The following is a 12,182-nucleotide window of genomic DNA, read 5'->3' on the forward strand; positions in this document are numbered from 1 at the left end:
AATATGAAACGAAAGCATCACCAGATCCAAAAACCAAACTTGACAAAACATGAACACAACTAAAACATGACCAGAAAAATAAACAGAAACATTATTCAAAACCTTAACTGTGAAACAGACCAACCCAAAAACACCCACAAATCATAACAGTACTACCATTTTTAGGGTTTACAGAGAATGGTCCAAAAAAGAGAAAATATCCAGTGAGCAGCAGTTCTGTGGGCACAAATGCCTTGTTGATGCCAGAGGTCAGAGGAGAATGGCCAAAATGGTTCGAGCTGTCATTTTATTGATAAGAAATAGGCAAACAGCAAAGAAAACATGTTTGTCCACAGAATTATACCCAATATAACTAGACAATAACATGTCTGTGTCAGCAGTTGAAATTTATGTATGAAATTAAAAACAATGCAGAAAGTTTGAGATTTTGAAAGCCCTATCTTTCTTTTTTGTTTTTTGCTATTTCATAAAAGTGTCTCAAGGAATATTGTGTTGAAAGTAAAGTAGCACTGATAGATGCTTTAAAGATAGAAATGTTTTAACAAATCCCATGGATAGTGCTTTTTGTTCTTCATCCTGAGTTATTCCATCCAGTATTCTGATGTCTGATTACCTCACAGGTGAGTTTTTTGTGCTTGGAGCTGCGTCACAATCCTCACCCACCGTAGACACAGATATTTTTTTTCCTTCTGCTCAGAGGTGGGCAAGTAGATCTTTTCTCCACACTGTCCCCTGCCAACGTGGTGAGGGTTATAAAATGTTATGTTTAGCCTTAAATTACGTGCCAGTAAGATAACTTAATTAAACAGATCTGTCCATATCAAATAAAAAAATATTTTTACCCACTCTTCAATCCAAAGATTATTTCCATGCTTCATATTGTTTTTCTATTATTACTGGTCAAACTGGCATCTGATTTCAACCTTTAGGGGAAATCATGTCTCTGCAGCTAAAGCAGTGAATCACATTCATACACAATGACGCATACTCTTTGTAGACCTGATGATACATGTGAGCAATTACAAAGCAATTAAATGGAAGGTGATGTATAACGGCTGCCATGTGATGTTCTTCCCGGACCTATCTACGGAAGTCATGAAACAACGGAAACAGTGCAACCAGGTAAAACAACAGCTCCGGGATCTAAATATTAGCTTTGGAGTGATATTCCCAGCAAAGATGAGGATTTTCCACCGCGGTAACCGCTACCTTTGCCATACGCCTAAAGAAGTGGAGGACTTCATAAAGAAAATAGGACAGCAAGCTGATGGGTAATCGCACTTCCATCTTAAATAATTTCAATAAAACTCGATATGAGAACATTACTGATGGACTATATTACAAGTGGCCTCGGACAATTTTTGTTTCGAACCAGTCCTCACCTCCTAGCAGTGGGGCATAATTCTTAGTTAACCTGGTCGGGGTTTGGTTGGAAGCCACAATATAAGTTCTTAGGTTGACGTTCTTTCTGCTCCTGTTAAATCACTATCAGTAGCATAACCAAGTCGCATAACGAAGAGGAGAGGGGAACATGGGACTTCCACCGGAGGGAGATCTCAAGATAATTTTTTATGTTTATAAATGTTCAATGTTTTCAAGGTGCAGTGTTCTTCGAGTTGTAAAGTGCAGGTTCCTACAGTTGAGACAAAATGCAGTCAGGGTTGATACTCGGGCACTAACTGAATGTGTAATAAATCAAATGAATCAAAAATTGAATTAATCACCTGGAATGTAAGAGGCCTTGGGAAACTGATCAGACTTAAAAAAGTAATGAATAGGCTTAAACAATATCATCCAAAAGGGGTCTTTATTCAATAAACACACTTACTTATGAACCAAGTTGCTAGACTAAGGAGAAGATGGCCAGGTCAGGTATTTTCAAGCTCCTTTTCCTCACTTGCGAGGGGAGTGGCAATACTTATTCACAAATCCCTACATATATGTATTAAAAAAACTATCGTAGATCCTGCCGGAAGATTCATTATAATTCAAGGTTCATTGATGAATAAAAACGTAATATTGGTTAACCTTTATGGCCCTAATATAGATGACCCGGACATTTACAATACTTTGTTCCTCTCTATTGCTGCTCTCCATGGTGATGTGATTATTGGCGGGGACTTTAACTGTACTCTAGATCCTAAGAGTAGACAAGCTATACAACATTTAATGTCTGAACTAAATCTAAAAGATATATGGAGAGTAATGAATCCAACAAAGAGAGAATATTCCTGTCATTCAGCTACCCACAAGAGTTAAAGCCGTATAGATTATTTCCTGATTTCAAATTTGTTGGTACCCAGAATTAACAGTTGTATGTATAATAGTATATTGATCTCGGATCACTCATTATGCACGCTTAAATTCTCATCCTTGAATGCTTTTAGACATAGTCCTGTCTGGCGCTTAAAATCTCACTGGTTGCAAACTCCTACAGGTCCTTCTCAAAATATTAGCATATTGTGATAAAGTTCATTATTTTCCATAATGTCATGATGAAAATTTAACATTCATATATTTTAGACTCATTGCACACTAACTGAAATATTTCAGGTCTTTTATTGTCTTAATACGGATGATTTTGGCATACAGCTCATGAAAACCCAAAATTAATATCTCACAAAATTAGCATATTTCATCCGACCAATAAAAGAAAAGTGTTTTTAATACAAAAAACGTCAACCTTCAAATAATCATGTACAGTTATGCACTCAATACTTGGTCGGGAATCCTTTTGCGGAAATGACTGCTTCAATGCGGCGTGGCATGGAGGCAATCAGCCTGTGGCACTGCTGAGGTCTTATGGAGGCCCAGGATACTTCGATAGCGGCCTTTAGCTCATCCAGAGTGTTGGGTCTTGAGTCTCTCAACGTTCTCTTCACAATATCCCACAGATTCTCTATGGGGTTCAGGTCAGGAGAGTTGGCAGGCCAATTGAGCACAGTGATACCATGGTCAGTAAACCATTTACCAGTGGTTTTGGCACTGTGAGCAGGTGCCAGGTCGTGCTGAAAAATGAAATCTTCATCTCCATAAAGCTTTTCAGCAGATGGAAGCATGAAGTGCTCCAAAATCTCCTGATAGCTAGCTGCATTGACCCTGCCCTTGATAAAACACAGTGGACCAACACCAGCAGCTGACACGGCACCCCAGACCATCACTGACTGTGGGTACTTGACACTGGACTTCTGGCATTTTGGCATTTCCTTCTCCCCAGTCTTCCTCCAGACTCTGGCACCTTGATTTCCGAATGACATGCAGAATTTGCTTTCATCCGAAAAAAGTACTTTGGACCACTGAGCAACAGTCCAGTGCTGCTTCTCTGTAGCCCAGGTCAGGCGCTTCTGCCGCTGTTTCTGGTTCAAAAGTGGCTTGACCTGGGGAATGCGGCACCTGTAGCCCATTTCCTGCACACGCCTGTGCACGGTGGCTCTGGATGTTTCTACTCCAGACTCAGTCCACTGCTTCCGCAGGTCCCCCAAGGTCTGGAATCGGCCCTTCTCCACAATCTTCCTCAGGGTTCCGGTCACCTCTTCTCGTTGTGCAGCGTTTTCTGCCACACTTTTTCCTTCCCACAGACTTCCCACTGAGGTGCCTTGATACAGCACTCTGGGAACAGCCTATTCATTCAGAAATTTCTTTCTGTGTCTTACCCTCTTGCTTGAGGGTGTCAATAGTGGCCTTCTGGACGGCAGTCAGGTCGGCAGTCTTACCCATGATTGGGGTTTTGAGTGATGAACCAGGCTGGGAGTTTTAAAGGCCTCAGGAATCTTTTGCAGGTGTTTAAAGTTAACTCGTTGATTCAGATGATTAGGTTCATAGCTCGTTTAGAGACCCTTTTAATGATATGCTAATTTTGTGAGATAGGAATTTTGGGTTTTCATGAGCTGTATGCCAAAATCATCCGTATTAAGACAATAAAAGACCTGAAATATTTCAGTTAGTGTGCAATGAATCTAAAATATATGAATGTTACATTTTCATCATGATATTATGGAAAATAATGAACTTTATCACAATATGCTAATATTTTGAGAAGGACCTGTATGTAGAAAGAAATATTGATGATTACTTCAACTTCAATAAATCAGAGACTACAGCATCTATTAGATGGGAAGCCTTCAAGGCATTTATATGGGGACAGATGATAAGTTACACAAAAAACAAGTCAAATAAAATGAGTAAGGAGATGCTTGACTTTGAGGGGCAAATAAAAGAGGCTGAACTTGAGATAAGTTTAAATAATTCTAAAGAAAAACAAGAACTGATATTGCTGAGAGCAAAACATGATAAACTCACCACTGATAAAGCCTCAGCAGAACTATTCAGACTGAAACAGACTTGCTATGATCAGGGAGAGAGGGCAGGAAAACTCTTAGCGTGGCGCATAAAAACTATGCAGAATGAGAGGGTAATAAATGAAATTACAACTGCAGATGACAACACTACAGATCCCCACGATATGTTAGTGGAAAGTTACTCAGCAAAGGAACTACCTCCCTCAATTCGGAATGCTATTATAACGGTATTACCAGAGCCTGGGAAATCAACCACAAAATGTGAATCCTACAGACCAATTTCACTTATAAACTCCGATACCAAGATAATAGCAAAGGTACTAGCAATCAGGCTTGAAAAATGTCTGCCCTCCCTCTCTGACCCTGACCAGAATGGATTTGTAAAAGGACGGCATGCTCAACACGGAATCCATCAAATACTGAACATAATCTATGCAAAATATGAACATCCAGATACAGCTCTGCTATCCCTGGACGCAGAAAAAGCATTTGACAGGGTGGAGCATGCTTACCTTTATAAAGTGCTTTCCCTATTTGGTTCTGGCAAGCATTTTACAAACTGGGTTAAAATAATTTACAATAAATCTACAGCATCAGTTATAACCAATAATATTGTATCCAAACCATTCAGCCTAGCTAGAGGCACGCGTCAAGGCTGCCCCCTCTCACCTCTCCTTGTTGTGCTGGGAAATGAGCCATTGGCTGTTGCCATAAGGTATAATCAAAATATTGCGGGCATCAGAATAAATAATATTGAATCTAAAATTGGACTGTTTGACGATGACATAATTTTAATGATGTCCAAATTAAAAAATTCAATTCCCCAGCTACTTAGAACTATTGAGGAATTTGGCAATATTTCCGGTTATATACTTAATGAATCTAAATCCGCTATTCTATTTCTAAAACAATCTGAAAGAAGCAATTCACACTACATTCCAAGTAGCAAAAGACAGCCTTACTTACTTGGGTATGAAGATTACTCCAACCTTAGATGAACTGGTTTTGGCAAATTACACACCAACGGTTAACTCAGTAGTGGAATCAATTAACAGATGGTCCACGTTATCCATTTCCTTGATCGGCCGTATAAATATTCTTAAAATGAACGTACTACCAAGATTCCTGTATATCTTCCAGGCCATCCCTCTCAATCCACCAAATGTTTTTTTTTGCAAAGATGCAAACAATCTTCAAAAATTTCATTTGGCCCAGATTGCGCCTATTATTACTATATCTTCCATTTGATAGAGGAGGGCTAGGGGTACCAAATCTTAAATTGTACTATTGGGCTGCTCAACTCTAGTGCCTCCTGTTGGTTCTCAGCGATAGGTTTATCTTGGGTAAACTTAGAAAATACTAACACCACATCCCTACCCCTAAATTCTTACTTATATTCAAGAAAATATAAAGATTTGTTAAAAAAAAAACATTAAACCCACTGGTAAAAAATACCATTCGAGTTTGGTTTGATGCACACAGGTTCAAGGATGCAGTACCAACACTATCCCAATTTTCTCCCATTTGGGGCAATATGACATTTGAACCAGGTAGAAAAGATATGGATTTCAAAACATGGCATGATAAAGGTCTGTGTAAAATTGCAGATTTATTTGATAAAGGCACTATGATGAGTTTTGATGACTTAAAATGCAAATTTGATATTTCCACAAGGCATTTTTTTAAGTTTCTTCAAATTAGAAGCTTTATGTTAGCTACACAAAAACCTCTCACCTTACCCACTCTCACTTTGTTAGAGGACATAGCAATAAATCACCATATGAAGAATGGTCTAATATCCCGTTTCTACAATACCATCAAAGACAGTTCCCAAACCTCCTCAGATAACAAAAGACAGGCATGGTGTGAGGATTTAAAAGGTAATATATCAGTGGATGAGTGGCAGATGGCCTGTCTGAAAGCTCAGACACAATCTATCAACACTAAACTTAAATTGATCCAATATAAATGGCTAATGAGAACATATGTTACCCCAACATTATTAAACAAATTTGACTCTAATATTCCACATATATGCGCTAAATGTGGGGCCAAGGGCACTCTGATCCATTGCTTATGGGAGTGCCCTGAGGTCCAAAAATTTTGGAAGGAGATTTTGGACAAAGTTTCACACATCACAGGTGTTAAGCTGGATTGTTGTCCTCAACTATGTATCTTAGGGATTTTTTCCACTGAAAATCAACTAAACAATGTTGAAAAAAAAACCCATAATCTACTGTTTGCTACAGGCAAAATATAGTATAGCCAGGTCCTGGAAATCTATTGCCAGGCCTCAGCTGAAAACATGGCTATCTACGCTATCTAGTTCTCTTGCCCTAGAGAAGCTTACTTTTATGCTTAAGGGTAAATACTCCATGTTTAAAAAGATGTGGGAAAATGTCTTGTTATTTTTGGAATGTGGAAGTGTTTGTAATGATGAATGAGTGGGCGAACGTAATCAGGCTAATTTTATTATTTTTGTTATAGGGTAAGATTTCCGCTATGCTTATGCTAAATAAAAACTATTCAAGTGTTTTTAGCTGTATGAAAAGTGTTAGAAATTGAATCACTGATAATGGATGATGTGACACAAGGGGGAGAAGTTTTAATGTGAACAGGTTTTGATGCTTCTAATGTACGTTGCTTGGAACATTTGGATTCAATTCCAGTGCGCGGCCCTGATACAACAAACTTAAAATATACTGTATCAATGCACTTTATATATGTTTGTCACCTTGAGATTTTCGGCTGTTAATGCCTTTCCTTTTTGGCGTCTTTTATTGCTGTTATTATTTACTGTTATGTGCGCATGTGTGATACATGTCTTGTACTGTGTTTAAAACAAAAAAAGCAATAAACAGATTTATGAAAAACAAAATGCCATACTGACATGCAGTAAAAATTATATGCATATGTTTTAGTAGGAAACAGCTTTTCATGACTGGTTTAAAGGCCCTACAATGGAAACATCCTCCAGAGTTTTAATATGGCATGTCTGGTTTATTTTGACTTAGAAATATGATCCCATTCAGTTACACTGGATTAAATCGAAACCAGTCTTATTATGTACATTGTCAAAATTGAGTCACAGTAACTGAAAATAAGCAGCCAAAAGCATAAGTTAGAGGTCAGTTTGCTGAACTTCCTGCATTCATAAATACTGGTGAAAAGATGATAAAAAGCAGGTGAAGAGATTTATGTAGAAAATATTAGCATTTCAAACAGACCTAAAGATTGGCCTGTTTTGCAAAATATCAGGATACACTTTCATTCTAAAATTATTTATCTAAATGTTGGGATTATGATTATTGATTAATTAATATTTATCAAGAATTATAATTAAAAATCATAATTTGACTAAATTAATTTCTTAGACAAAATCCTCATTTATTAATCAAAACCAGAGATGCATTCTGGTGTTGTAATTGTGGCTCATTGCCTTTGATAATTACAACCGTTAAATACTCAGTAATAATTGATAACTATTACCAGAGATGTCACTGTTTAATCGACCGTTTCTGCCAAAACGTGTGGAACTTTAACCTTATTTTGACTGACGAATTACTCTTGCACAAAATAAACACAAACGACTTCTCTTTATCTACGTGAATCTTTATTAAATCAATTCCGATTCAACAATCTTCACCTAATCAAACATGCAAAGTTCTACACAGAAGGGTAAAATATCTAACTACACAAAATAAAAACAGCAGTGAGTGTGTATGAGATCAAACCAGCAGTTATGGCAGTTATGGCAAAATACAAAGGGAATATGGTGTTGAACGAAGCTTTGGGAGCGCAGCCCGCCAGAAAGTGTAGCTCAGTGAGATGCAGGCAGTCATAGCCCACCACCTGCAGGGGGAACTGTGAGGGACCGGTGCAAAGAGGATTGGGTGGCGGACAAAGGTGGAGACCTCAGCGGTCCGATCCCCGGATGCTTAGCCTGGCTCTAGGGACGTGGAATGTCACCTCGCTGGGGGGGAAGGAGCCTGAGCCTGTGCGGGAGGTCGAGAGATATCGACTAGAAATAGTCGGGCTTGCCTCCACGCACAGCGTGGGCTCTGGAACCCATCTCCTTGAGAGGGGTTGGACTCTCTTCTACTCTGGAGTGGCCCACGGGGAGAGGCGGCGGGCTGGTGTGGGTTTGCTTGTTGCCCCCCAGCTCAGCCGTCTAGTGTTGGGGTTTACCCCAGTGGATGAGAGGGTCGTATCCCTGCGCCTTCGGGTTGGGGAGAGGTCTCTGACTACCATTTCGGCGTACGGGCCGAGTGGTAGTGCGGAGTACCCGGCCTTCTTGGTGTCCCTGTCGGGGGTGTTGGATAGAGCCCCTCCCGCGGACTCCATTATTCTGCTGGGGGACTTCAACGCCCACGTGGGAAACGACAGTGACACCTGGAGAGGCGTGATCGAGAGGAATGGCCTCCCCGATCTGAATCCGAGTGGTGTTTTGTTATTGGACTTCTGTGCTAGTCACAGATTGTCCATAACGAACACCATGTTTAAACATAAGGGTGTCCATCAGTGCACTTGGCACCAGGACACCCTAGGCAGGAGGTCGATGATCGACTTTGTTGTCGTATCATCAGACCTTCGGCCGCATGTTTTGGACACTCGGGTGAAGAGAGGGGCTGAGCTGTCCACTGATCACCACCTGGTGGTGAGTTGGATCCGCTGGAGGAGGAGAAAGCCGGACAGACTTGGCAGGCCCAAGCGCATTGTGAGGGTGTGCTGGGAACGCCTGGCGGAGCCCTCGGCCAGAGATGTATTCAACTCTCACCTCCAGGAGAGCTTTGACCAGATCCCGGGGGATGTTGGAGACATAGAGTCCGAGTGGACCATGTTCTCCGCATCTATTGTTGATGCTGCTGCCCGTAGCTGCGGCCGTAAGGTCTGCGGTGCCTGTCGCGGCGGCAATCCCAGAACCCGGTGGTGGACACCGGCAGTAAGGGATGCTGTCAAGCTGAAGAAGGAGTCCTATCGGCTGTGGTTGGCTTGTGGGACTCCTGTGGCGGCTGACGGGTACCGTGAGGCCAAGCGTGCTGCGGCCCGGGCTGTGGCAGAGGCAAAAACACGGGCCAGCGAGGAGTTTGGTGAGGCCATGGAGAAGGACTACCGGTTGGCCTCGAAGCGATTCTGGCAAACCATCCGGCGCCTCAGGAGGGGGAAGCAGTGCTTCGCCAACACTGTTTATAGTGGGGTTGGGAGGCTGCTGACCTCGACTGAGGACATTATCGGGCGGTGGAAGGAGTACTTCGAGGATCTCCTCAATCCTGCCATCACGCATTCCGTGGTGGAAACAGAGGCTGGGGACTCGGGGTTGGACTCTTTCATCACCCAGGCTGAAGTCACCGAGGTGGTTAAAAAGCTCCGCGGTGGCAAGGCTTCGGGGGTGGATGAGATCCGCCCTGAGTACCTCAAATCTCTGGATGTTGTAGGGCTGTCATGGTTGACATGCCTCTTCAACATTGCGTGGCGGTCGGGGACAGTGACTCTGGACTGGCAGACTGGGGTGGTGGTCCCCCTTCCATAAGAAGGGGGACCGGAGGGTGTGTTCCAACTACAGGGGGGTCACACTCCTCAGCCTCCCTGATAAGGCCTACGCCAGGGTATTGGAGAGGAGAGTCCGGCCGATAGTTGAACCTCGGCTTCAGGAGGAGCAGTGTGGTTTTCGTCCCGGCCGTGGAACACTGGACCAGCTCTATACCCTCTACAGGGTGCTCGAGGGTTCATGGGAGTTTGCCCAACCGGTTCACATGTGTTTTGTGGACCTGGAGAAGGCATTCGACTGTGTCCCTCGTGATGACCTGTGGGGGGTGCTCCAGGAGTATGGAATCGGGGGCCCTTTATTAGGGGCCATCCGGTCCCTGTGCGAGCGGAGCAAGAGTTTGGTCCGCATTGCCGGCACTAAGTCGGACCTGTTCCCGGTGCATGTTGGACTCCGGCAGGGCTGCCCTTTGTCACCGGTCCTGTTCATAACTTTTATGGACAGGATTTCTAGGCGCAGCCAAGGACCGGAGTGGGTCTGGTTTGGGGACCAGTGGATTTCGTCTCTTCTTTTTGCAGATCACGTGGTCCTGCTGGCCCGCTCTACAGCATGCGCTGGGGCGGTTCGCAGCCGAGTGTGAAGCGGCTGGGATGAAGATCAGCTCCTCCAAGTCCGAGGCCATGGTACTCAACCAGAAAAGGGTGGCTTGTCCTCTTCAGGTTGGAGGGGAGTTCCTGCCTCAAGTGGAGGAGTTTAAGTATCTCGGGGTCTTGTTCACGAGTGGGGGAAAAATGGAGCGGGAGATCGACAGACGGATCGGTGCGGCTGCCGCAGTAATGGGGGCGCTGTGCCGGTCCATTTTGGTGAAGAGAGAGCTGAGTCAAAAAGCGAAGCTCTCAATTTACCGGTTGGTTTACGTTCCTACCCTCACCTATGGCCATGAACTTTGGGTCATGACCAAAAGAACGAGATCCGGATATAAGCGGCTGAAATGAGTTTCCTCTGTAGGGTGGCCAGGCACTCCCTTAGAGATAGGGTGAGGAGCTCGGCCATCTGAGAGGGGCTCGGAGTAGAGCCGCTGCTCCTCCACATCGAGAGGAGCCAGTTGAGGTGGCTCGGGCATTTATACCGGATGCTTCCTGGACGCCTTCCTCGGGAGGTGATCCAGGCACGTCCCACCAGGAGGAGGCCCAGGACACGCTGGAGGGACTATGTCTCTCGGCTGGCCTGGGAACTCCTTGGGCTCCACCCGGAGGAGCTGGAGGAGGTGTCTGGGGAGAGGGACGTCTGGGCGTCTCTGCTGAGTCTGCTGCCCCCGCGACCCGGTCCCGGATAAGCGGAAGACGACGAGTACAGAAAAAATATCTTAAGTTTAGACAAACTGTTATGAGGCAGAAACTATACATAGCTTTGCAAAACAACCAACTACCCATTTTCCCCCTACAACAGCATACTGGCCAAGCATCAAAGGAATCAGTGTTGGTGGAAATTCATTGTACCTGCAAAAAAGAGCACAACATAGAGATTATGATTCCAGTCCCATCTCAAGCTCTAAGAAATGTTGAACAACAGTGGAACTGTAGCAGATGAAAGATATTTTCTTAACCAGAAGTGTTTAGCTGCCATGACAACGTTAGTTAAACAGTTAAATAGATATTTGGTGTGACTACATACAGCAATTCATATTTTTAATGACAATGGCAAAATGTTATTCAAGTTGTCTATGTAGAATTAAAAGATAATCTTTGGTCCAGAGATTGTCTTTTTTCCCCTCTTATTTTTCTTATTTTGGGAGAGAAGGATTTGCCTTCTCTCCCAAATTTAAATACTGACATCAAACACAGAGCTACACGTTAACTTCCCATTTTCAGAGAGTTTTGCTTTATTTAAAATGCAAACTGTTTGGAAAAAGATTGCCACCAAATACCAACAAGCACCTGAAATACGTGGAACTGTTATGGACTTGTTCTAACTGTTCTTTATAAAAAAATATGTTGTCCTGCTATGATTTCTGAAATTTGTTTGTTGTTGCAATTATCCAGCAGCCTATTTGATTGGTACATAACTAGTTTCATCGGTCATTAGGAGTGGAAGATTTTTTCTTCTGTTCTTTTTTATTTATTTATTTATTTATAAGTGGAAACTATTTTGTCCAAGCTACCGCATCCTGTTGGCAGTCAGACGCCTCGGAGCCCCACTGGTACTTGGACCCTGGAAACAGTCACCACTTCTATCTAAAGACTCTTAAAGGAACGACTCTCAAACAGTTTCTAACCTTTAGCTCTTTTAATCTAAATTTAGGCAGAGGAATGAATACAGAGATCAGTGCTGAGGCTCATGTCTCGGACGGTCGCAGTCTGAGGATGATGAAGAGCCTCGACAGAAGGTCACATGTAGTT

This window comes from Girardinichthys multiradiatus, chromosome 3 (assembly GCF_021462225.1).
Source record: "Girardinichthys multiradiatus isolate DD_20200921_A chromosome 3, DD_fGirMul_XY1, whole genome shotgun sequence".
Lineage (NCBI taxonomy): Eukaryota > Metazoa > Chordata > Actinopteri > Cyprinodontiformes > Goodeidae > Girardinichthys > Girardinichthys multiradiatus.